Source organism: Dromiciops gliroides, chromosome 1 (assembly GCF_019393635.1).
Source record: "Dromiciops gliroides isolate mDroGli1 chromosome 1, mDroGli1.pri, whole genome shotgun sequence".
In the NCBI taxonomy this organism is placed as follows: Eukaryota; Metazoa; Chordata; class Mammalia; order Microbiotheria; family Microbiotheriidae; genus Dromiciops; species Dromiciops gliroides.
In genome coordinates, this window is record NC_057861.1 from 468,505,711 (window position 1) to 468,531,253 (window position 25,543).

The 25,543-nt window shown below is 37.3% G+C and overlaps 1 long non-coding RNA gene across 2 annotated transcripts in view; it reads left to right on the forward strand.

The window, feature by feature from the left end:
• LOC122736288 overlaps positions 1-25,543 on the forward strand; it is a 230,642-nt gene that overhangs the window by 15,656 nt on the left and 189,443 nt on the right. The window contains exon 3 of one of the 2 annotated variants that reach the window (XR_006354183.1): positions 5,560-5,677. The exons of the other annotated variant lie outside the window; for it this stretch is intronic. This is a non-coding gene — a long non-coding RNA (uncharacterized LOC122736288). Of the gene's footprint in view, positions 1-5,559; positions 5,678-25,543 lie in introns of those variants that run through there. 2 annotated transcript variants of the gene reach the window in all.

The window sequence follows — 25,543 nt, forward strand, 5'->3', positions numbered from 1 at the left end:
TTGTCACTGCAGGAAGTTCTCTTGGAGTGACCTCTAATCTACATGAGGCCTTAGGAAAAAAAAAAAAGAAAGTTAATGAGTAACCGTATGAACGTGCTAGAAGTGGTTTCCTTTTACCTTTATTTTTTCATAGGCAAAATATCAACTGATCTCAGATGCCTATTATTAGCAATATTAGTACTTTTGGAAATCTGTAACTATGGAAAATAAATGGGAAAGATATACGATTAAAAAAAAAAACCCCTGCTCATTGAACTTTGAAACAGAATTTCAGTAAGAAATAAGAGATATCTAAAACACTACAAACAAGTCAAAATGCTTTTTAATAGCTATCCAAAGCTGGCTGACAAAGGAACAAGAATGGACTAAAAATCATCAAATTTATTTTGCTTTTGGCCTTTCTATGGAATATAGTTAGGCAAAATACATAGAAATAAACCTGCAGTCCTTTGTGCTGGTTCTTGTGGAAGTTTTACGTACATCAGTGTATATTCAATGTGTAAGTTGTATGTTTTCCATTGTAAGCATTTTAAATACTGAATACACATGGATTTTCAGCTGAATAAGAATCTCTTTAATTCAGCTGAATAAGAATTCCCTTTCCTATAGTTCAGAAACAATATGTTATTCTTTTACAAACAAAAATGGCACTGATTCACTCTGAATATGCTATGAGTACTGAGCTCTTTGCATAGAGGCATCGTGGTGTGGTGGAAAGAGCCCAAGAATTTGGAGTCAGAAGATTTTGGCATCTGCCATGTATTAGTTATGTGACTCGTGCATATTATTCTACTGAGTCTGTGTGGCTTAGTGAATAGCACTTAGCCAATAAACCCTGTCTTCGAAACATGATTCTGGCTCTTAGGCTGTCACTTAAATCTATGTAAAATGGATAAAAATAATTTTAGTGCTGACCTCACAGATCTGTTGTATAATAATAATAATAATAATAATAATATTTACATAGAGCTTTATGGTTTGTAAAGCACTTTACCAATATTTTATTCTCACAACAGCCCAAGGAGGCAGGTTGTAGGTTCCCCATTTTACAGATGAAGAAACTGTTATATACACAGGTTAAGTGAGTTGTCCAGGATTACAGAACTAGTAAATGTCTGAGGCAGGATTTGAACACAAATTTTCCTGACTCCAAGTCCAGTGCTCTATCCACTGCAACAATTATCTGCCAAGAGTTACATGGAAAGATATATGTATTTGATTAACTGGCTGGGACTGTTCAGAAATAAATTGTTTACACGTTAATAGGATGACAGGAAAAATGTCTTCTTAGAGCTCTAATCTCTTAAAGAGTCCTAGAGAAATCTAAATAAAATGAATGGAGGTCTTGGGAATGATTTTGTTTTGTTTCAATATTTTTAGGGAAGACAGAAATGGGAGGGACAGGGCATTATCCAGGGGAGGAAAAGAGGAAGATGAGAGAACTCATTATTTCATATGATAGGGTTGTATGAGATGAAGAATATTCAAATATGGGGGAAATGGTGGTATGAATGGGCTTGCCATGTCCCTGTTATCTTAACTCTACTATTTAATAAAGAGCTAGAAATGTTACCTATAGCAATAAGACAAGAAAAAAAAATTGAGGACTAAACACAATATAAAGTGGACTTAAAAATCTTTTTTAGAATCTAAAAAACCTCTTGTTTTATCTTTTTTGAAGAGTTCCTTTTACTTATACCTCAATCTTATTTTCTTTGGGATTTTAATTATAGATATTTTCAAGTCATCTCTTCTGCAGATTCAGAGTAATTTAACAGAAGGCATTCCTGTCCTGGCTATTAACTGCAGGCTTCAGTTTGGACTGGGGTTTAGACTGAGTCTCTATTCTTCTCCTGGGTCAAAGCCACACAGGTACTCTTTGTTTCTGAACCTGTTCCATACTCAGTACACATAGGGCCCGTGATCATGTCCACAACCCCTCCTGCTGCTGCTGCTAGGTGTTTGTCCCTTCTCAGTCTGTCTTGAATCTGTGACGCAGAATTAGATAGTGAGTGACACCCTCAGATGGCATCTATTCCTGACTCCTGAAACTTATTCCTACTCCAGTACTTCCTATACTGTGCCCAGCTTAGTACTCTTTTAGTCCCTGGTTCTAAAATGCTTTGTACATCACAACTAGTCAAACCTCCCTCAGTGTCTAAAGGCCTCTCTATTTCTATGCTGACCTGATCTGGAAAAATGAATCACTGGAATTTTTTTCTTGGGATATCCCCTTCAGTATTTAGTTTAGTACATTTTCTAGATCAGTTTGGAAGACATGGTGGAGCTGGGCTTTCATTTACTCTGTTATCTTGTCTCTACTTTCTCAACATAGTTAAAGTGGAAATTAAATCATTGTTCTTTGAAATAATATTATGGTCTATCTAGAGAATTTGAAAGATTCATCTAAATTTGGCTTAAACAATACATTCAGTAAAGTTGCTATTTATATAAAATAAATCCACACAAATCTTTAGCATTATAGCAGGAAGAAACAAATTTCATTCAAAAATAACTAAAGAAATGTATCAAATATTTGGGAGTCTACCTACCAAGATATATCCTATATATACATACATACATATGAAATATGTAAGTACAAAGCACCTTTTTACAGAAATAAAAGTAGACAAATAACTTGAGAGATATTACTTGACCATTGATAGGTTGTGGTAACATAATAAAAATGAAAATACTGCCCCAATTCTTATTTATTCAGTGCCATGCCAATTAAACAACCAATGGACTTTTTATGAAGCTAGAAAAAATACAAAGGTGGGAAAGGAGGACATGTAGCAGTACAGATCTCAAACTTTACTACAAGGCATTACTTATCAAAATGATTTATTTGTTAAAAATCAGAGAGCTTAATTAGTGGAACAGACTTGGCACATAACATGATGAAGCAAACGAATCAAGTAGACAAACATTTGAGTAACTCAATTACCCCAGTAATTAGTGCAAGACTGAGTCTTTAAGAAATTAGGTGTAGGGGTAGCTAGATGGCGCAGTGGATAGAGCACTGGCCCTAGAGTCAGGAGTAACCTGAATTCAAATCCGGCCTCAGACACTTAACACTTATTAGCTGTGTGACCCTGGGCAAATCACTTAACCCCAATTGCCTCACTGAAAAAAAAAAAAGAAAGAAGAAATTAGGTGTAGAACAATATCTCATACAATATAGAACAGTAAACTCCAAATGGATGAATGAACTTAGATATAAAAGACAGTGTGGTAAGGGGACAGCTAGGTGGTGCAGTGGATTAGAGGCATCGGCCCTGGATTCAGGAAGATCTGAGTTCAAATCTGGCCTCAGACACTTAACACTTACTAGCTGTGTGACTCTGGGCAAGTCACTTGACCTCCATTGCCCAGCAAAAAAAAAAAAAAAAGAAAGAAAAAGCAAACAGACATGTGGTAGATGGAAAGCTAAGTAAAGTCAGAAAGTATCTGAATTCAAATCCAACCTCAGGCACTTATTGTACCACAGTTTCCTCATCTGTAAAGTAGGGATAATAATAATAATAATATTTGCCTCACAGGGTTGTTATGAGGATCAAATGAGATGATATTTGTAAAGTACTTTGCAAGCCTTAAAGTGCTATATAAATACTAGCTTTTATTATTTCTTATTTTTATCATAAGTAAATTAAAGGAGTCTTTTGGATCTATGGTTAGGGAAGGGTTCATGACCAAATGATTACATAATCGTGAAAAAATCTTTGCAGTAATTTTCTCTTTTAAAGGTCTTTTATATGTGTGTACAAACATAAGTATAAATGTACATGTACATGTGACATATGTTATTATTCAAATTCATAAGAAGAACCAATTGCTGATAGATAAAAGGTCACAGGATATGAATCAGCTTCATCTTTGGTGTTCAGAATTCATGGTTTGTCAGAGTCTTCACCTTTCAATTTTTGTTTTGTTTTATAATCTTTACAATGCTTATGTTATTTTATGACTTGTTCTTCTGGTTCTACTCATTTAACCCTGAATCCATTCAGGGATCTTCCCAGTTTTCTCTAAAACTATCCATTTTGTCATTTTTTTATGGAGCAAAAACATTCCATTACAGAATTGGAATTTATATTCCACAATTTGTCAATTTTCCAAAAGTTAGGTATCCCCTTAGTTTTTAGTTCTTTGCTACAATAAAAAGTTGCTTTAAGTATTTTTGTAAGTATGGGTTCTTTTCTTCTTCCTTTGAACTCTTTAGGGTAAATATGTGGTTGTAGTACTGCTGGATCAAAATGTATACACAGTGGGTGGCTAGGTGGCACAGTGGATAAAGTACCGGCCCTGGATTCAGGAGTACCTGAGTTCAAATCCGACCTCAGACACTTGACACTTACTAGCTGTGTGACCCTGGGCAAGTCACTTAACCCCCATTGTCCTGCAAAAAAAAAAATGTATACATACCTTAATAATTTTGGTTGCCATAGTTCTTAATTGTTTTCTGAAATAGTTAGATTAATCCACAGATTTATAAACAGTAGCATGTTCACAGAGACTCTTTCTTGGCCAATTTGACCAGGGTTGGTCCTATACAAAATTTTAAAGAAGGGGAGGTTTGTTTTCATTACTCTACCTCTTAAACATGTACATTATTTCTTTCCGCCTTCATTATGTTCCCATGTTACCCTTATAGTGATGAGAATATTTTGCATGTTGATCATACTTTACAGAAAAGGAAACTGAAACTCAGAGTTTAAGTTACTTAAAATAGTAACATGGCTTAAGAGTCAACTAAAAAAAAGCTAATTGAAACAATAATTTCAGCAAGTTGCAAAACGTAAAATATCCCACAAAGATCATTCACATTTCTGCACATTACCAACAAAACATGGAGGGAAGAAATACAAAGAAATGCTATTTAAAATAACTACAGACAGTATAAATTATTTGGGAGACTTTATGAACACAGTTATGAAACACTCTACACAAATAAAGACAGAGCTAAGTAATTGGAAAAATATTCATTGCTCGTTGGTAAGCCAAGCCAGTATATTAAAAATGAAAATACTTCATAAATTAATTTACTTAGTACTATACCAAACTATCAAAGGATTACTTCATAGAGTTATGTGACTATGGCTCTTAATCTTAAGGAAATCTGTAATAGTTTTATTTCCTCTTTGACTAGGCTTATTTCTTTACTTTCCTTTTCTTGTTTCATTGCCATAGTTAACAATTTTTTTTCATTTAATAGGTTTATTTATAAAGACATCTATTATGGTAAATAGCTTGCTTACTCCATTCTTCTGACTGCTTTTACAGGTGGTTCTTGTTCTTTAGTCATTTTCTTATCACTGCATTAGGAACAAGCACTTCTTCATGTCTAGATAACACTCCATCCTCTCTGCCTCTCAGGATCTTATCTTCTTTCAAGGTTCAACTTGGGTTGGGTGCCACCTGCTTAAGGCCTGATTCCTGTGTAGGAGAATCTTATTTCTAAGCATCTGATATCTTAATATATAGAAAGGTGCAGCAAATCCAGATCCAAAGTACACAGTTACTATTACCAGCAACCGCCATTTGTTTTCTATTGAAAAGGGCAAGGTTCTTCCCCGGGCCCTCCTCCATAGTGGCTCCTGCGAACCAAGGAAGGAGGTGGAGAACCTGCGCAAGCTCTGCCCAAACATGGCGCTGCTGAGGGCTCCGCAACGACCGCAGAGGAGGCCGAGACAGAAGAGGAAGAGATGGCTGCCAGTTTGTTCTTCTCCCACTGACCTTGCTTCTTCCTGGTCCAACAGCAGCTCAAGGAGGATGATGGGGTCCATAGTTAACAATTTAAAATATTGATAGTAAGGTTGATAATAGGGCCTCCTTACTTCACTAGGCTTCTAGTTTGTCCCCATTACAGATAGTTTAGATAGAAATACTTATTTTAAGAAAATTATTTCTATGCTTTCTAGTATTTTTAAGAGAATGGGTATTATGGTTTGTCAAAAGCTTTTTCTGCACCTATTAAAATAATCACATGATTTAAAAATTACTATGTTATTATTATTATTACTATGTTAAACCACATTTATAGTTTCCTAATATTGATCCAGCCCTGTATTCCTGGTATAAATTCAATCAGATTATAGCATATGAAACTTTGTGACATAGTGCTGTTGTTTCCTTGCTAATATTTTATTTAAAAGAGAAGAAATACGCACACAAAGTTGGTTACAGAAACACATTTCACTTTACAGAGAAGAGGGGAAAGGAGAGAAGAAAGAAGGTTGAATTAGAGGGAGGGTATGTTAAGGAAATGACTAGTTCTAAGCAAAGCAAACTCTAAAGATGTACAAAAATATTTATATCTTTTTGGGGGGGTGACAAAGAATGAGAATCTGAGAAGTGTCTATCAATTAGGCAATAGCTGAAGAATTATTTTATATGAATATGGTGAATTACTAGTGAGCTAAAGGAATGATGAAGGGAATGGTTTCAGAGAAACTTGGGAAAGACTTATATGAACTGGTGCAGAGTGAAGTGAAGAAAACCAGGAGATTCAATTCATACAATGACATGTGATAAAGACAAATAACTTTAAAAGAATTAGGCACTCTGGTGAGCAGAATTACCAGTCGTAATTCCAAAGGATTAATGAAAAACATCAACCACTTCCTGCTAAAGAGGTGAAGTCAGAGTGCACAATAAGAAATTTTTTTTTTTTGTCATGACTAATGAGGATTTTTGATTTGCTTGATTGTACATGTTTGTAACAGGATTTTTTTACTTTCATTCTCCCTTGGGATAAAAAAGAGAATGTGAATTTTCACTGATTAAACAGGAACTATACTATACTTTAAAAAAACAAGTATAAGAAAGATTTCTAAAAAAACATGAAAATCAAAACATCTTTGAGAATTTACCTTATCTCCTGAAAATTGGCAGAGATGAGAAAAGATAGAATAGTCAATGCTAGAAGGATTTTGCAAAAATAAGTACACTAATAGATTATTGGTATAGCTAGAAATTAATTGGTTCAACCATTTTGCAAAAATAATTATAGATTATGCTGTGGTACATGGAAATGAGGCTGTTACTTCAAGAGTACATTCTAATGTTCAACAATGCTAGCTGCCAAAGGATCATGTAAGAAGTGGAAAATCAAGTGGATATTATGTTAGTGGGCTAAATCTTGGACCTCTTTTGAGGTAAAGAGGGATCAATGGCAACAGTTTATGGTGGCTCATTGGGAAGGAGGATATGTTCTGAGAGAGCTTTGATGGTTTATGCTGCTGTGGTAGATTTGACTGGCACTGCAAGATTTGACTGTGTAGGTATTGAGTGCAGCAAGGGCAAACTTCTTACTCTGAAGAGAGCCAATATAATTAATTTGCCAGTAAGAAGCAGGTTGGGAATCTTGGAGAATCATACTGTACTGGTCTTTTAGAGGTGGACACTATTTGGCATAATGATCATAGTTGATAATAATAATAATAATAATAATAATAATAATAACAATAACAATAATAATAATAATAAACAGCAACAACAGTTACAACAAACAGCTAGCATTTATATAGTGCTTACTAAGCACTTTATAAACATTATCTCATTTTTATTTTCACAACAACCCGAAGAAATAGGTGTCATTTTAATTCCCATTTTACAGATGAAGAAACTGAACTAGGCAGAAGTTAAGTGACTTGTGCAGGGGAACATAGCTAGTAAATGTCTGAGCCGGATTTGAAGTCAGGTGTACCTAACTCAAGGCCCAACATTCTATCCACTATGCCATCTAGTCACTTCATCCTTTGTTAGGGGAATGATATGGTCCTGGGCCCATTGAAAACAATATCATGGCCCTACTGTCCCAATTGGCAAGGACCCATTTCCCCCCACTGTTTTTCCTAAGGGTATCAACTTGCTTATTTAGTTCAGCTGAGGGAGTAATGATGTCTCTGTAAAGAATTAACATTTCCTCATGAACATGCAGTAGAAGACATCTGCAAAATTCCTTCTTTGGTCCTGACCCCAAAGCGGGGAAATCCTTGATTGTTCTGGCGAGTTCTTTCCAGGATCCAGACCACTCTTCCAGATGCAAAGCCATTGTCCAGGTGACAGTGTCAGTATATCTGTTCTTACCTTATCTGCTCCATCCCTCAGTTCCTCTCACATGCTAATCAAAATGCTTGCAGCTAGCTCACTGAGAAGACCTAAGTAATATGCTATAACTTTTGTTAGTATGGTTCAATGTTGAGATGAAATGAGGCTCCGACAAGTTACTGAACATTTCATAAGAGAAAAGGCTTACTTTGCCCTAATGCTGTAAGAATATGCAACAAGGATACAATGGCACTTGGATTCTCTGGACATAGTTCGCTTTGTATTCTTCTTGAAAGCTGTCTGGTCAACGAGTAGTCAGACTTTGATGACTTATGTGGTCTGAGGAAGTCATGAAGTGTGAAAGGCGCAGACTACACTGAGCTGGGACTTTTTATACCTCTCCGAAAGGAATTTGCATCAGGGAAGCTTGGGCCACTCAAGTTGTGGGGGAAGGAGGGAGCACCAGAAAAGTTATTAGGGAAGCTGGGGTGGAAGTTGTTGAGGAGGGAAGTTGTATGTGGAGTGGAAGCTGTATCAGGGAAGCTGAAACTGTTAGCGGGAGGAAAGCACTGGTCCTCTTACAGTCTGCCAGGGCTGCCATTCTCTTAGAGCATCCTCTGTAACCAGATAACTTGCTGCTGATGTCTAGTTTCATATGCTTCTCATAGCAGAAAGAGCCATCAGTATGTTAGGCAAAATGGAATTCTTTAGTAATCAGGTCCTCATTAGCCAAGGGCCTATTGGGCTAGCAGGAGAGGGAAGGGTCCCGGGACATTTTTTTAAAAGTTTATTTAAAAAAATTATTTATTTTGGTGAGGCAATTGGGGTTAAGTGACTTCCCCAGGGTCACTCAGCTAGTAATTGTTAAGTGTCTGAGGCCAGATTTGAACTCAGGTCCTCCTGTCTCCAGGGCCGGTGCTCTATCCACTGCGCCACCTAACTGCCCCCTGGGATTTTTGCTAGAGACTCCCCACCTCTAATAAAATGACAACCTGTTCATGAAAGGCCGTAAACCAAAATTTCCTAGTTGGGTTTGATCTTGAATGTGCAATGTCCATCTATCAATAATAAGTAAGTTCCTTCTGCTTTATCCACCTTGTTGGAATGCTCATCTTGCATCACCTAATTCACGACATGCAATTCTCTGAGAAGGGTGAAAGTATGGCCTTGTGTCATCTGCTTTATAGGAATTAATGGCCCAGTAGCAGGAGAGGAAATGTCTTTCAAAAGTGGTATAGTGAATAGCTGCTTTGGGAAGGTTGGTCTGACTACCCCTAGAATTTGGAGACAGAGTCCTCTAAAAATGAGCCCCACAGGGAGGGAGAGATGGCTAGATGGCAAGTTTTTAGGTCTTCCAGAGCTATAGCATGTTCTGGGTCCCACTTGGAAGAAGTATATTTGTATGTGAGTAGGTAAGTGGAGGCCCTTAGGATAGATACCCAAAGTGGGAAATGTGAGTTTTCTAGAACCCCAAAAGTCCAATAAGCCTCTGAGATTCCTTTTCAGATGTGGAAAACCTGGCTTTAGTAGCCTAATTCCAAATTATGTGTGGAATTAACCTATATTTTTCCCATCTACTCTGTTCCCAAGAACTTTACTGAATGGACCCTGGATTTTCTTAGGATAATTTCCCATTCCTTGTCCTTCTTATGGGACACCATTCAATTCAACACCTCAGTCACCAAGGCCTTATCTGTCCTAGTCAACATTATGTCATCTATATAGTGGTATACCTCAATGACTTTAGGAAGGGAATCTTCTTCAGATCTCTGCAGACTGTGGCACCATGAGGGTGAGTTCAAGTAGTCCAGAGGAGAGAAAACAGGTACACTAGACTCCTTCCTAAGTGAAGGCAAAAACTGATTTTGGTTAATCTCAACCCTAGAAATAGAGAAGAAAACATTGCAAAGTCAATAATGGCCATTGTACTTATTCTGGGGTATGGGTTTGACATTGATAAGGTCAAGACTGCAATGTATGACAATTTGTCTAGTTCCCTATAGGCTATTGTAAACTGCCAGGTGCCATCTATCTTGTAGATAAGGATAAATGAGAGGTGGAAGGTGAGAGAGAGAGAGAGAGAGAGACAGACAGACAGACAGACAGACAGAGACAGAGAGAGAAATATGATGATGATGATGATTACGGGGGAGGTAATAAGTTAGAGAAGATGAGAAGGGATAAAATAAAGATTATTAGGGCCTTGACAAGGAAAGTGTCCAGAAGAGATATCACAATACACCTCCCTCCTTTCTTTGCAGAAGTAGGTGAGTATAGATTAGGAACATTGCACATATTGTCAGACTTCATAAGTGTATTTGTCAGTTTTGCTGAATTGCTACCCCTCCCCCACTTCTCTTTGGGTTGTGAGGGATGTTTGTCTAAAGTTGGAGAAGGGGAAGTGAAATGCTGGGAAATTAAGGTGATTGAAAAACAAAAGGTATCAGTAAACATTTTGTTAAAATGTCACCTTTATCTTGAAGGGGTAGAGTAAGCATAGTACTAAAAATTATCCAAAAGGTAGGATAGTACTGCTGGCCATTTGTCATCATTAGGAAGGTCATTAAATTTGGGATACTTGTTTTTGCCAAAGATGTAGTATCCTTTTTGGGCTACTTCCCTTGATTCCCACTTGCATTGGTGTACCAAATTCCCAGAGTGTGGTCGATTATATCTTCCCTCAAGGATCTAGGGGGTAATCCTAAGGGGCTTGGATTTCTAGTACTGTTATTCATAAAATTAATTCACTTTTAGAAAGGGAATTTACTGAGCAAGTATAACAAGGGCAATTTTTATAGAAACATTCCCCCAAACCAAAGGGTAAATTCATAGCATCTGGATACCGGAACTCTGTTTCTACTTTTGTGAATTAGGTGAAATTCTCTGCTGGGGTCCAAGAATTGGTGCCCTTGTGGAATCTCAAAACAGCCTTTTTCTTAGAATGCTTCTCAGCTCCCGATACAGATGCTGCTATCAGCTGCTACTACTCTGATGAACATTGTTACCAACCCGAAGTTGCTATTGGGACCTCTGATATCTCTGATAGATCTCCTGAACTCACTCAGGTGGCTGGCTCTTTCCCTCTGGAGTTGCTCTACCACTAGACTGGAGCTGCTACTACTCTGATGAACATTGTTACCAACCCGAAGTTGCTATTGGGACCTCTGATATCTCTGATAGATCTCCTGAACTCACTCAGGTGGCTGGCTCTTTCCCTCTGGAGTTGCTCTACCACTAGACTGGAGCTGCTACTACTCTGATGAACATTGTTACCAACCCGAAGTTGCTATTGGGACCTCTGATAGATCTCCTGAACTCACTCAGGTGGCTGGCTCTTTCCCTCTGGAGTTGCTCTACCACTAGACTGGAGCTGCTACTACTCTGATGAACATTGTTACCAACCCGAAGTTGCTATTGGGACCTCTGATATCTCTGATAGATCTCCTGAACTCACTCAGGTGGCTGGCTCTTTCCCTCTGGAGTTGCTCTACCACTAGACTGGAGCTGCTACTACTCTGATGAACATTGTTACCAACTCGAAGTTGCTATTGGGACCTCTGATAGATCTCCTGAACTCACTCAGGTGGCTGGCTCTTTCCCTCTGGAGTTGCTCTACCACTAGACTGGCATTCTGTTGGAATTCCAATTCTGAACTGGCTTGTTGTTACATGAAGGCCCAGAAGTGTTTCTGATTCTTTAAGCCAATTGCAATATATTTCCTATGTGGCACTCTTCTGCTTTCATCTAATGACTCAAATACTTTATTCTTCTCAAATTGATTTGTACCTGGTTTACACTTGATTGATTGGTTCAATAGAGCTTCTTGGACCTTCTGTAATTATATGAATTGGGGATGGGGGAGAGGCACAGTTTATGTCTTTCTCTTTATCCCCCGGCTTAGCAGAGTTCCTGGCATAAGGTAAGCCCTTGATAAATATTTGTTGACTGACAAACTAACCGTATATGCATAAACTATTTAAGTTTGACAATTCTTTTAAGCATTTTGCTAAGAGTGCCAAGAGTGTCACTCTGTGAGAAGAAAGTGTTGGCAGGGGTAATCTTTGGGGAATAGAGGTTTTTAGAGTACATACTTTATAGTAAAACATCTGCCTTTTTCCAATACTGAACTTGGCAAGCAATTTTGGGATGTAATCTCTTTTCATATTTCTTTTTTTTTAGTGAGGCAATTGGGGTTAAGTGACTTGCCCAGGGTCACACAGCTAGTAAGTGTTAAGTGTGTGAGGCCGGATTTGAACTCAGGTACTCCTGACTCCAGGGCTGGTGCTCTATCCACTACACCACCTAGCTGCCCCTAACATTTATTGTTAAGTTTTGAGTTCCAAATTCTATCCCCCTCTTGCCCCTTCCCTGAGACAGTTTTAAAAGACATCTATTAATCCTTTTATAGCTTGTTTCATGAATTCTGGATTCTTTTAAACTTATAGACATCAAAACCAAGGAGTACAAGATAGATTCCAGGTTAGGGAGATGGTCAGTGCTGAGGTGGGAGATGGAGTATTGTGTGTGAAGAATAGTAAAAATTTGGCTATAGAGGCTGGAAAGGTTCACACCATAGAAACACATTTATAAAGGGCTTTAAATGCTAGGTAGAGGAATTTTTATTTGTTTCTAGAAGTAATTGGGAACCACTGAAGTTAATTATTGAGTGTCATGATCAAATTTATGCTTTAGGAAAATCATTTTGGCAGCTAGGTGGAAGATGGATGCATCTTTATTGTTGTGAGGAAAGACAAGGAGGGAAGACCTGTTATGAGACTATTATGATAATAATCTGGATGAGAAATAATGATGGCCTGAGTGAAAATGGTAGTTGTGTGAAGTGAGAAAAGAGATGGATAGTAGTGGTATTGTGGAAGTAGAAAGAACACACATAGCAAGTGATTGGTATATGAAGAGTTGAAGAGTTAGGAGTTAAGCATAAGGCAAATACCATGAACCTCCCTGCCTGAAAGACACCCTCGACAGAAATAAGGAAGTTCAGAAGGTGAAGGAAAAATGATAGCTGGAATGCAGATTACCTGATCATCATGTGTGACTAGGTCTATTTCATTGAAAACAAAAGTGCAAGTCCAAGTTCCTCCTTGTCTAGAGCTCAAAGTCTACTGATGTGCCCTGGGGGCCAAGGTAGGAGACTGCTAGGGAAGGGAAGGGATTTTTCCATCTGGCATTTGTGTAGCTGCTCTAGGGGCATAGGTCACTCACTGTCTGGTTATAAGTATTCAAAAGGATTATGCCAGGTTTAGAAGGGGACAGATTCTGAGTTTATATTGTAGGTAGGAAGGTGAGTAGAATAGTGAGATTTTGCTGGAGATAAGTTTACCACAGAGGGTAGAATGAGACATCTTCCATTCTCTGATTGGTTGGTCATGCACTACCATGGGTCATCCCATTGCTTCTTAGAGTAGTGCAGTCACCACTTTGGAGATAGCTACTCTGAAGTTCAGAAAATTGTGAAGCTGAGGAAAGAATAAACTAGGATTACATTTTCAGAGTAAGGAGCTGGAAGTTTAAATTGTTTTTATGGAAACCTGGCACCACCTAGTGGACACTGAGACTAACTTTTAATACTTTAACTGAAGTTAGGAATCAGTGATTTGAAACCATTTTGAAGTCAGTTTTTGCTTCATTTCTTTTCTCACTTTAAAAAGTACAATATTGATCTTTTAAAATTTAAAAATTAAAATAAATTAATTTGTTGGTACAACTTAAAATTTTTGAAAAAATTTTTTCCATAAAAATATTTTATTATTTTCCAGTTACATGTAGAGATAATTTTCAACATTTGTTTTTATAAGATTTCTAGTTTCAAACTTTTCTCCCTCCCTTCCCTTCTTCTCCCTCCCCAAGAAGCAAGCAATCTGATATAATCTGATATAGGTTATATATGTATAATCACATTAAACATATTTCTGCATTAGTTATACTCTGAAAGAAGAATCAGAGCAAAAAGAAAAAAAAAAGAAAAACGAAACAAAATAGAAATAGTATGGTTCAGTATTGCATCTAGATTCCATAGTCCTTTTTTCTGGATTTGGAGAGCATTTTCCATCATGAGTCCTTTGAAACTATCTTCTTGGGCCATTGTATTGCTGAAAAGAATCAAGTCTATCACAGTTGATCAACACACAATGTTGTTGATACTGTGTACAATGTTCTCCTGGTTCTGCTCATCTCACTCAGTATCAGTTCACATAAGTCCTTCCAGGTTTCTCTTAAAACAGAGGTTCTTAACCTTTTTTTAAGTGCCATAGACCCCTTTTCTGTCTCTTGAATCTTATGGCACTTCTCAGAATTAAAAAAAAAATACATATAAAATAAAACACAAGGAAAACCAATGAAACTGAAATAGTTATTAAAGTATTTTTAAAAAGCAAAACAAGTTTACATACTTCAGGTTAAGCATCCCTGTCTCAAAGTATCACAAAAAGTCATCTAAGCAGTAGTTCCCAGAATGAAAAGAATTCTCATTATGTGACTAACCAAATTTCAGACAGTTTATTTTGTGTCAGACTAATTTTCGTGAACCCTCTTCTAAGTTTCCATTTCTCATTCTCCTTGATCAGTCTGTTATCTTTCATTATAGGTTGAAATCTTGAAACTCCCTGCAACTGTTGGTTCCTTCTCTCTTTACAATGAATCAGGCAATCAATTAGTCACCTAGCATTTATTAAGTACTAGGTATTGGGGATAAAAAGACCAAAGAAAAAAAGAAACAAACAAACAGAAATAATTCCTGCCCTCAAGGAATTTATGATCTACTGAGAGAGAATACACATACACATACACACATAATACATATTAGTTTATAATATACAATATATTATATTATATAAGTGTGTACATGTGGACTAAATGTATGCAGAATAAATGTAAAATAAGTATTTAGGTAGTTAGATAAAGATAGTTATAAAGATTAATGGAAGACAGAGGGATGGAAATTTCATTTTGTAGAAAGTGTGCTATTCCTTAAAGGAAGTTAGAGATTCTATAAAGTAAAGATGAAGAAGAAGTACATTCCAGGCATGAGTAACAGTCAGTGTGGAGTGTGCCCATGTTCAGGGAAGACTAGTACTTTTGGTGTGAAGGCTGCAGAGCCTTTTTCAGCGCTGCTCATTTACCTATGGTGTTCATTTCTCACCTGACTCTCAACTTTCACCTTCAAGAAAGCTTCAAGAAGCTGTAGCATGCCCTAGTGAGGGGGCAGCTAGGTTGTGTAGTGGATAGAACACTGGCCCTGAAGTTGAGGACCTGAGTTCAAATCTCACCTCAAATACTTACTAAATGTGTGACCCTGGGCAAGTCACTTAATCCTAATTGCCTAAAAAACTTCCAGGGCCATCTCCAGTCATTCTGATATATATATCTTGCCAGGGACCCAGATGGCTCTAGAGGAGAGAGTGAGATTGGTGACCCTACACAGTCCCCCCTCACTTAAATCCAATTCAGTGCAAATCATGGCATCACCTGATGGCACGGTCCTCTTCAGGAATGAAGAACAACAACAGCATGCCCAGTGACCACACCCCAGTAAAACCATATCTGCAAATGGGCTAAAACAGGTTAAGGGTAACTGATAGGCCTGAAACCCACTGGCAAGTTAGGGAGGTGTCTATTGCAAACATGTAAAGACTTCCCCTAGCAGAAAGGACAGATAAGAACAGTTAGTTCCAATGGTCATAGGGGCAGCTGAAGCAGGGACTGTGGAGTGCTTAGAGCTAGAGTCCATATCAAACACACCAAAGTCATCCACTGCATCCCAAATCATCACCAGTCTTGACTTTTGTCTTCCTGTTGAACCTTGATGACTCTGGAGGAGAGAGTGAGGCTGATGACTTCTTGCAACTCTGCCTCACTTAAATCTAATTTATGCATAAGTCAAAAGACATTATCCATACTATTTGACACTTGACTACTTTATTATTTTATTATTTTACTCCTACCTCAAAGTCCTGTGGTGAAGGAAAAGTGATGAAGCAGTAAGTGCAGAATACACAGGGAGCTGAAATCACAACTGTGCACATATGTGATTCAGGGAACCAAAGCAGCAGTGGATTCAGCGGCCCCCTGGGTGTCTGAGCAGCCATCAATAAGTACCACAATACTCACCTCCTGGCATGAGAAAGGGGCTATAAAAGGTGCCCTAAAATTGTCTGCTTCAACTAACCTAACTGCCGTCAGTGTGCATGTTCCCACCATGATGAACCCTGATGAGAGAAACAAAACAAAATGATATAAAACAACAAAAAAAGCCCAAAAAACTTTTGTGAGGAACTGGAGATATCATCAATATGCTGAAAGAGGACAGGCTGATAATTCTGGGTGACGTTAGTTCCAGAGTAGGCACAGACTACCAGACATGGCAAAGGAGTTCTTCAGATGAATGGAGTCAGAAACAGCAACAGCAATGGCCACTTACTGCTAAAGACCTGTGTGTCTCATGAACTCATCACCAACACTGTCTTCCATTTACCTAAACATAATAAAACTTCATGGATGTGTCCTTGAAGCAAACATTGGCATTTAATACACCGTGTCATTGTAAGGAGAAGAGACAGACAGGATATGAAAGTGACAAAGGCGATGTGTGGTGCAGAGTGCTGGAGTGATCATGGGCTTTTCTTCTCCAAGTAAAACTTTCCCATTCAACAAAAGTGGTGGCTGTGAGGCAAGATGACTACCAGAAGATTTATTGTTAATAGGTTAGAGTGCTTCTCCAAGTAGAAACAGTTTGTTGCTAACTTGGAAGGAAACAGTGGAACAGAGAAGGATTTGGCAGCTTTCAGACATTTGGTATACAGAACTGCATCTACTCATCTGGGCCAGAACACTTGTAAAAACCAGAATTGGTTTGGCAAAAATGATGGGGAATTTTGGAATTTACTTGTTGAAAAATGAGAATTCCAAAGGGTTTACCAAAAGGATAGTTCATCCTTTTCTAAGAAGCCAGCATTTAAATCCATCAAAAGTAAAGCTTAGAGAGTTTCAGGATTCTTGACTCAGTAAGAAGGCAGAAAGAATTCAGTTTTATGTTGATAGTAACAAACCCAAAACACTTCCATGTGGCTCTGAAGGCTATTCCTGAACCCTTGACCTATGGTGCATCTTCCTAGTGTTGATTCCATTCCAGCAGAGATTTACAAGGCAAGGAGTCTACTGCTCATACAAAAACTGAATGAAATCTTCTGGATTACATGGCAAGAGGAGGTTATGTCCCAGGAGTTCAAGGATGCTTCCATTGTCCATCTATGTGAAGGAAAAGGAAATAGGCTGTCCTGTGACAATCACAGGGAGATCTTTTAGTCATTTTAGTAATGTTTAGTCTCTATTAGTAATTGGAAGCATGATTCTTGCCAGAGTTCTCCTTAATAGACTGATCCTTCATCCAGAAGATGATATTCTATCTGGAAATCAGTGTGGCTTCAAAAAGGGCTGAAGAACAGGCAATATGGTATTTGCTGCTCAATAACTGCAGGAGAAATGGCAGGAACAGAACAGAGGTCTGTACATAATGCTTGTTCATCTGACCAAGGACTTTGATACTGTCACTCATGAAAGCTTGTGGAAGATCATGGCAAAATTTAGTTGCCCAGAGAAATTCATCAGTATTGTATGCCAGCTGGAATGCTTGCATGGGTTCTGGATAATGGATGATGTTCTTATGCTTTCCCAGTCACCAAGAGAGTGAAGCAGGGCTGTGTTCTTTCTTCTATGCTTTTTAGCAAGATGTTTTCAGTGATGTTGTCTGATACCTTCAACAAGGATGAAAATGTCATTAAGGTCAGCTACCACTCTGACAATAAATTATTTAACTTGAAAAGGCTACAAACTAATACCAAAGTGGAAGGAAAATTGGTGTGTGACTTTTTGTTCACACATGATTGTACACTCAGTGCAGCCTCTGAAGCTGAGATGCAACAGAATATAGATCAATTCTCTTCCACTTGTGCTAATTTTGACTGGATATTTAATGTAAAGAAAAGACAGGTTCTCCACTAGCCAGTACTGCACCATCAATATGTGGAACCACCAGTTAAAGCAAATGGAGAAACTTTTAATGCTGTGGATAAGTTCACTTACTGTGGTAGTATACTTTCTAGGGATGTTCATATAGATGGTGAGGTTGATGCAAATATTACTAAAGCTAGTTCATTCATTGTTTGGGAGGCTCTGAAGGAAAGTGTGGGGAAAAGAGGTATTAGGCTAAATGTCAAACTGAAGAATCTAAAGAGCCATTGTGTTGACCTCATTGTTGTATGTCTATGAGACATGTACAGTAGTGACCATAAGAGTGTCCTTGTGTTCTTTCTCCTGACTTCTGTGTGAGTGCTTGCCTTATGCGAATAGTCTCTTTGGCATTCAAACAATGTGGCCAACCCATAGGAGTTGCACTCTCTGAAGTAGACTTTGAATGCTTGGCACTTCAGTTTGAGCAAGGACCTCAGTGTCCAGTACCTTATTTTGCCAGGTGATCTTCAGAATCTTCCTAAGACAATTCAAATGGAAGCAATTCAATTTCCTGGCATGGTAGACTGTGCAGGTTTCACAGACATACAATGAGGTCAGCACAATGGCTCTGTAGAGTTGGTATATTAGAACAGAACAATAAGAGACCATTGCAACAGTACAGTTATCACCTCTTGGTAATGATTACCTAAACCAAGGTAATGGCAATAGAAGTAAGGTGAAGGGATCAGATGCAAGAAATGTGGAGATAGAAATGGCAAGATTTGGAAATTGCTTAGTATGTGGTGTCAAGGAGAGTAAGGAGTCAAATATAATGCTGAAGTTGGAAGAATGGTGATTTTGGACAAAATTGTGGGGAGAGAATTCTATTTTGGATGTGTTCAGTTTGAAATGTCTATGGGTAGTTAGTAGTAGTATGTAGTGGTGTACAAATATACCTGTGCCAGGAGGCCCAGGGCAGATATCTCTTCATTTCCCACCATCCTGCATTACTCTGGACTTCTCCATCATGTTGTGAGAATTGGAGTGATGCCCCCTGCTGGAGAGATACTGTAGGAAAGCTCCACCATGAGGAGAATGCATCTGAGGACAAGCCATGTGACTTGGAAGGTCAGTTCCTTGGCATCAGTTCGTGAGTACTGTTGATCAAAGCTACCAGTCAATTAGCTTGGAGCTGTGTGTGGGTGGATGGGCTGTTTCCATTTTTGTGGGAGGCTTCTGGGATGAAGAAGGGGCAAGGGTCTTTCTTTTTTGCCAGGACATCGTGTGGAGTGGAGCTGAGACGCTGGCTCCCTTAGATAGATAGATGAAGGAACCTTGGCCTCTTTCTCTCTCCTCACCAAATTCTTATGCTCCTTAATAAATGCTTAAAAGTCTAAACTCTTGCTAAAGCTTCTAATTTATTGGCAACCACTCATTAGATTTATAGACAGCCTATCTAGAATTTTAGCCACCTTACAGACAGCAACTATTCAGATGGTGACCATGAAGGCACCATCTGAGGGACAGTTTCTAGATAAACAGTATATTTTTGAATGTAATAAACATCTTCATTTATAGTTTTGGGTCCCAATCTTTATCTTTCCTTCCCTCCCCATCCCTTCCTGAGGTGTTAAGCAATCAGCAATGGGTTATACATGTATGATTATGCAAAGTATTACCATATTTGATAGACAAACTATATTAAAGATCCTTAGCTTACAGTTAGTATCCATACAGCTTCTTTTTGATGGGTCAGGCTTTTCTGATGTGGTTGACCAGGAAAGGCATTTATTAATTTGATGAGTTCCCCAATTAACTTGATGAGAAAATACTACTATTATTGAATCATTTTAGTTGTGTCTGACTTTTTGTAACTGCTTTTGGAGTTTTCTTGGCAAAGATACTAGAGTGTTTGCCATTTCCTTCTCCAGCTTTGCAGATGAGGAAACTGAGGCAAACAGGGTTTGCCCAGGGTCACACAGCTACTAAGTTTCTGAGACTCGATTTGAATTTGGATCTTCCTGACTCCAGGACTGGTACTCTATCTACTTTGTCACCTAGCTGTCCCATATAGGGAATGATCTTTTGTTTTGTGATATCTAAGATGCCTGACTGATGGGTTTAGAGACTAAAGCTATTACTTGACTGAGGCTCAATGGAAGGACAAGGTTCTTGTTGAAAAAAGACACACACCACTCTTTCTAGTCTATAAAAGTCAGTTAACATAGCAGTTCTCTTTATCTCTGTCCCCATCTGAGTTTGTTATTTTGTTTCTTTTCTCTTCAGAATGCATACAAGAAAGGCTATGCATTCTTAGGGATTGAGCTGGAATAGAATCCCCTACTATATTTGTATCTATCAAATTGTTGTGTGTTCCCTAATAGAATGTTCCTTGAGAGCAGGGATGGGGACATGAAACAGAAACATATGACAGATGTGGACAGATGTATACTTATTTGACTGAAGGTAGTTCATTGATATTGTTCATGAACCCCTTTGTGAATGAAGTGAAAATTTGCATTTCCTAGGTACTATGATCTCAGAATCTATAGATATAGAACATATTAACGAGTCTCTCTCTTTTATGCATGTTAAACTCCTTTATATATGTCTATTTTTTACTCTCTGAGATCATGATTGCTACTCTGATTTTTTTTTTTTACTTTACCTGAAGGACAAATTCTGCTCAAGTCTCTAATTTTAACTCTATGTGAATATGTGTGATTCTTGTAAACAACATATTGTTGGATTCTACTTTATAATATATTCTGCCATCCGCTTCAATTTTATCTATGTGTGTACTCCATTCATGTTCAATCTTCACCACCACTTCAGAAAGGTATGAAAGTAAGAAAAAGTTGAGATTAACATTTGTGATCTATAATCAAAGTAAAATGCTTCTACTAGATTTCCTTTCCTCTCTTTCTCTTTTCATTTTGGAGCCTTTCCCTGCTAGAGGTTACTGGTGGATTCTTTTTGTTGTCCCCTAACTCTCTGCTTCTAAGAGATCCATGCAGTTTTCATTTATGATTTAATGAAATATGTGCTTTTTAAAAATCCTGGTTTTGGAAGGTAGAGAAGTTGATCATTTAAAACTTATTTCTCCTTTGTTTTCATTAATTCCCTTGATATTCTTGACATTTTGTTCTTCCAGATGAATTTTATTAAGATTTTTTTCTAGCTCTATAACTTTTTTTAAATTTTATTTATTTATTTTTTTAGTGAGGCAATTGGGGTTAAGTGACTTGCCCAGGGTCACACAGCCAGTAAGTGTCATGTGTCTGAGGCCGGATCCGAACTCAGGTACTCCTGACTCCAGGGCCGGTGCTCTATCCACTGCACCACCTAGCTGCCCCTCTATAACTTTTTTAATTTTTTTTTTTTTTTTGGTGTGAGGCAATTGGGGTTAAGTGACTTGCCCAGGGTCACACAGCTAGTAAGTGTTAAGTGTCTGAGGCCGGATTTGAACTCAGGTCTTACTGAATCCAGGGCCAGTGCTCTATCCACTGTGCCATCTAGCTGCCCCTCTATAACTTTTTTGATACTTTGAGTGGCATGACATTGAATAAGTAAATTAATTTAGGTAGAATTGTCATCTTTATTATTTACCCATGAGCAATTAATATTTTTCCAATTGTTTGTATTTGACTCTATTTGTGTGAAAATTGTTTTGTAATTGTGTTCATATAGTGCCTGGGTTTGTATTGGCAGGTAGATTCCCAAGTATTTTAAAACTGACTACAGTTATTTTAAAAGGGATTTCTCTATCTTTTACTGCTGGAATTAGTTGGCAATATATAGAAATGCTAATGATTTATGTGGGTTTATTTTTTACCCGGCAACTTTGCTAAGGTTTTTTAACTATTTCAAATAGTTTTTAGTTTACTCTCTAGATTCTCTCTTATTGCTAAAGCTAACATTTCTAGAAGAGTATTAAATAATAAAGGTGATAATGGACATCCCTGTTTCACCCCTGATCTTAGTGGGAATGCCTCTAACTTATGCCCATTACATATAATGTTTGCTAATGGTTTTAGGTAGATGTTGCTTATTATTTTAAGGAAAGCTCTATTTATTCCTATGCTCTCTAGTGTTTTTAATAGGAATGAGTGCTGTACTTTGTCAAAAGTTTTCTCTGCATCTATTGAGATAATTATATGATTTTGGTTAGTTTTGTTAATGATGTGGTTGATTATGTTGATAGGTCTCCTAATGTTGAACCAGCCTTGCATTCCTGGTATAAATCCCACCTGTTCATAGTGTATTATCCTGGTGATACATTGCTGTAAACTCCTTGCTAATATATTTTTTAAGATTTTTGCATCGATATCCATTAGGGAAATTGGTCTATAATTTTATTTCTCTGTTTTGGCTCTGCCTGGTTTAGGTATCAACACTGTATTTGTGTCATAAAGGGAATTTGGTAGAACTCCTTCACCCATTTTTCCAAATAATTTGTATAATATTGGAATTAATTGTTCTTTAAATGTTTGGTAGAATTCATTTGTAAACCCATCTGGCTCTGGAGATTTTTTCTTAGGGAGTTTATTGATGGCTTATTCAATTTCTTTTTCTAAGATGGGCTTATTTAAGAATTTTATTTCCTCTTCTGTTAGTCTGGGCAGTTTATATTTTTGTAAATATTCATCCATTTCAATTATGTTGTTAAATTTATTGGCATACATTTGAGTAAAATAGCTCCTAATTATTGCTTTAATTTCCACTTCATTGGTGGTGAGTTCACTCGTTTCATTTTTGATACTGGTAATTTGTTTTTCTGCTTTCTTTTTTTGAATCAAATTAACCAAAGGTTTATCTATTTTATTGATTTTTTTTCATAAAACCAGCTTTTAGTTTTATTGATTAATTCTTTGGTTTTCTTACTTTCAATTTTATTAATCTCTCTTTTGTTTTTCAGGATTTCTAATTTTGTATTTAATTGGGGATTTTAATTTATTCTTTTTCTAGCTTTTTTAGTTGCATGCCCAATTCATTGACCTCCTCTTTCTCTATTTTATTCATGTAAGCATTTAGAGATATAAAATTTCCCCTAAGAATTGCTTTGGCTGCATCTCATAAGTTTTGGTATGTCATCTCATTGTTGTCATTCTCTTGGATGAAGTTTCTGTGATTTGTTGTTTGACTCATTCATTAGGATAAAATTATTTACTTTCCAATTAATTTTCAGTCTATCTTTCCATGGCTCTTTATTACATGTAATTTTTATTGCATCATGATCTGAGGAAGATGCATTTACTATTTCTGCCTTTCTACATTTAACTATGAGGTTTTTGTGCCCCAATACAAGGTCAATTTTTGTGTATGTGCTATGTACTACTGAGAAAGAGGTATATTCCTTTCTATCCCCATTGAATTTTCTTCAGAGGTCTATCATATGTAACTTTTCTAAAACTCTTTTCACCTCTTTAACTTCTTTCTTAATTATTTTGTGGATAGATCTATCCAGTTCTGAGAGGGGAAGATTCAGATCCCTCACTAGTAGAGTTTTGCTATTTCCTCTTGTAACTCATTTAACTTCTCCTCTAAGAATTTGGATGCTATACTACTTGGTGCATATATGTTTAGTATTAATATTACTTCATTATCTATGGTATCTTTTAGCAAGATGTAGTTTCCTTCCTTATCTCTTTTAATTAGATCTATTTTTGCTTTTGCTTTGTCTGAGATAAGGATAGCTACCCCTGCTTTTTTGACTTCAGCTGAAGCATAATATATTCTGCTTCAACCTTTTACCTTTACTCTGTGTATATTTCTCTGCTTCAAATGTGTTTCTTGTAAACAACATGTTGTAGGCTTCTGTTTTTTAATCCACTCTGCTATGTGATTCTGTTTTATAGGAGAGTTCATCCCACTCACATTCACAGTTATGATTACTAACTGTGTGTTTCCCTCCATCCTCTTTTCCCCTTTATTTTTAATCTTTTTTTCTTTTTTTAACCTATTCCTCCTCACCAGTGTTTTGCTTCTGACCACTGCCTCCCTCAATCTGCCCTCCCTTTTATTAGCTGCCCTTTCTTTTCTTTCCCCTTTCCTTATTTACTTCTGCCCTCCCTTATATAAGTACCACGCTTTCCCCCTTACCCTTTTACTTTCTTAAAGAGTAAGTTAAATTTCTTCATGCACATGGATGTGTATGTTATTCCCTCTTTGAACCAAATCTGATGAGAGTAAGGTTGAAACAATGCTCATCCCTCCCTTTTCTCCTCTATTGTAATAGGGTTTTTTTGGTCACTCTTCATATGATGTAATTAACCCTATTACACCTCCCCTTCCCTCTCCTCCCCCCCCCCATTCTCCTTTTATTCTGCCCCTTAAGTTTCTTTATATCATTACATCAAAGTCAATTTAATAACTATACCCTAATAGAGATATAGATCTCAAGAGTTAAAAGTATTATCTTCCCTTGTAGGGATGTAAAAAGTTGAACCTTATTGAATAACTTTTTCCTCCTCTTTACCTTTTTATACTTCTCTTCAGTCTTGTATTTGAAGATCAAATTTTCTGTTCAGTTCTGGTATTTTCTTCAGGAAACCTTGGAAGTCCCCTGTTTCATTGAATGTCCATCTTTTTCCCCTGAAAAAATAATGCTCAGTTTTGCTGGGTATTTGATTCTTGGTTGTAATCCAAGTTCCTTTGCCTTCCGGAATATGATATTCCAAGCTTTCCAATCATTTAATGTTGAAGCTGCCAGATCCTGTGTAATCCATGATAATTAAATTGTTTTTTTTTCTGGCTGCTTGTAGTATTTTCTCTTTCATCTGATAATTCTGAAATTTGGCTACAATATTCCTTGGAGTTTTCCTTTTGGTGTCTTTCAGGAGGTGATTGGTGGATTCTTTCAATGATGATTTTATCCTCTGATTCTATAATGTCAGGGAAGTTCTCCTTGATAATTTTCTGGAATATGGTATCTAGACTCCTTTTCTTTGATCATGGCTTTCAGGTAGTCCAATCATTCTTTGATTATCTCTCCTCAATCAATTTTCCAGGTCAGTCGTCTTTCCAATGAGGTATTTCACATTTTCTTCTAATTTTTCTGTCTTTTGATTCTTCTTGACAGATTCTTGGTGTCTCATGGAGTCATTAGCTTCCATCTGTCCAATTATAATTTTTAAGGCATTATTTTCCTCAGTAAGCTTTTGTACCTCTTTTTCCATTTGGTTATTCCCCGCCCCCTCCAATGTGGCCTATTGTATTTTTTAAGGAATTGTTTTCTTGATTCAACTTTTGTGCTTCCTTTTCTAAGCTGTTGACTCTTTTTTCATAATTTTCTTTCGTAATTCTCATTTCTCTCATTTCTTTTCCCATTTTTTTCTACCTCTCTCATTTGATTTTTTGATTTTTTATTTGATTTTAATTTTTTTTAGTGAGGCAATTGGGGTCAAGTGACTTGCCCAGGGTCACACAGCTAGTAAGTGTTAAGTGTCTGAGGCTGGATTTAAACTCAGGTCCTTCTGAATCCAGGGCCAGTGCTCTATTCACTGCACCACCCAGTTGCCCCTCT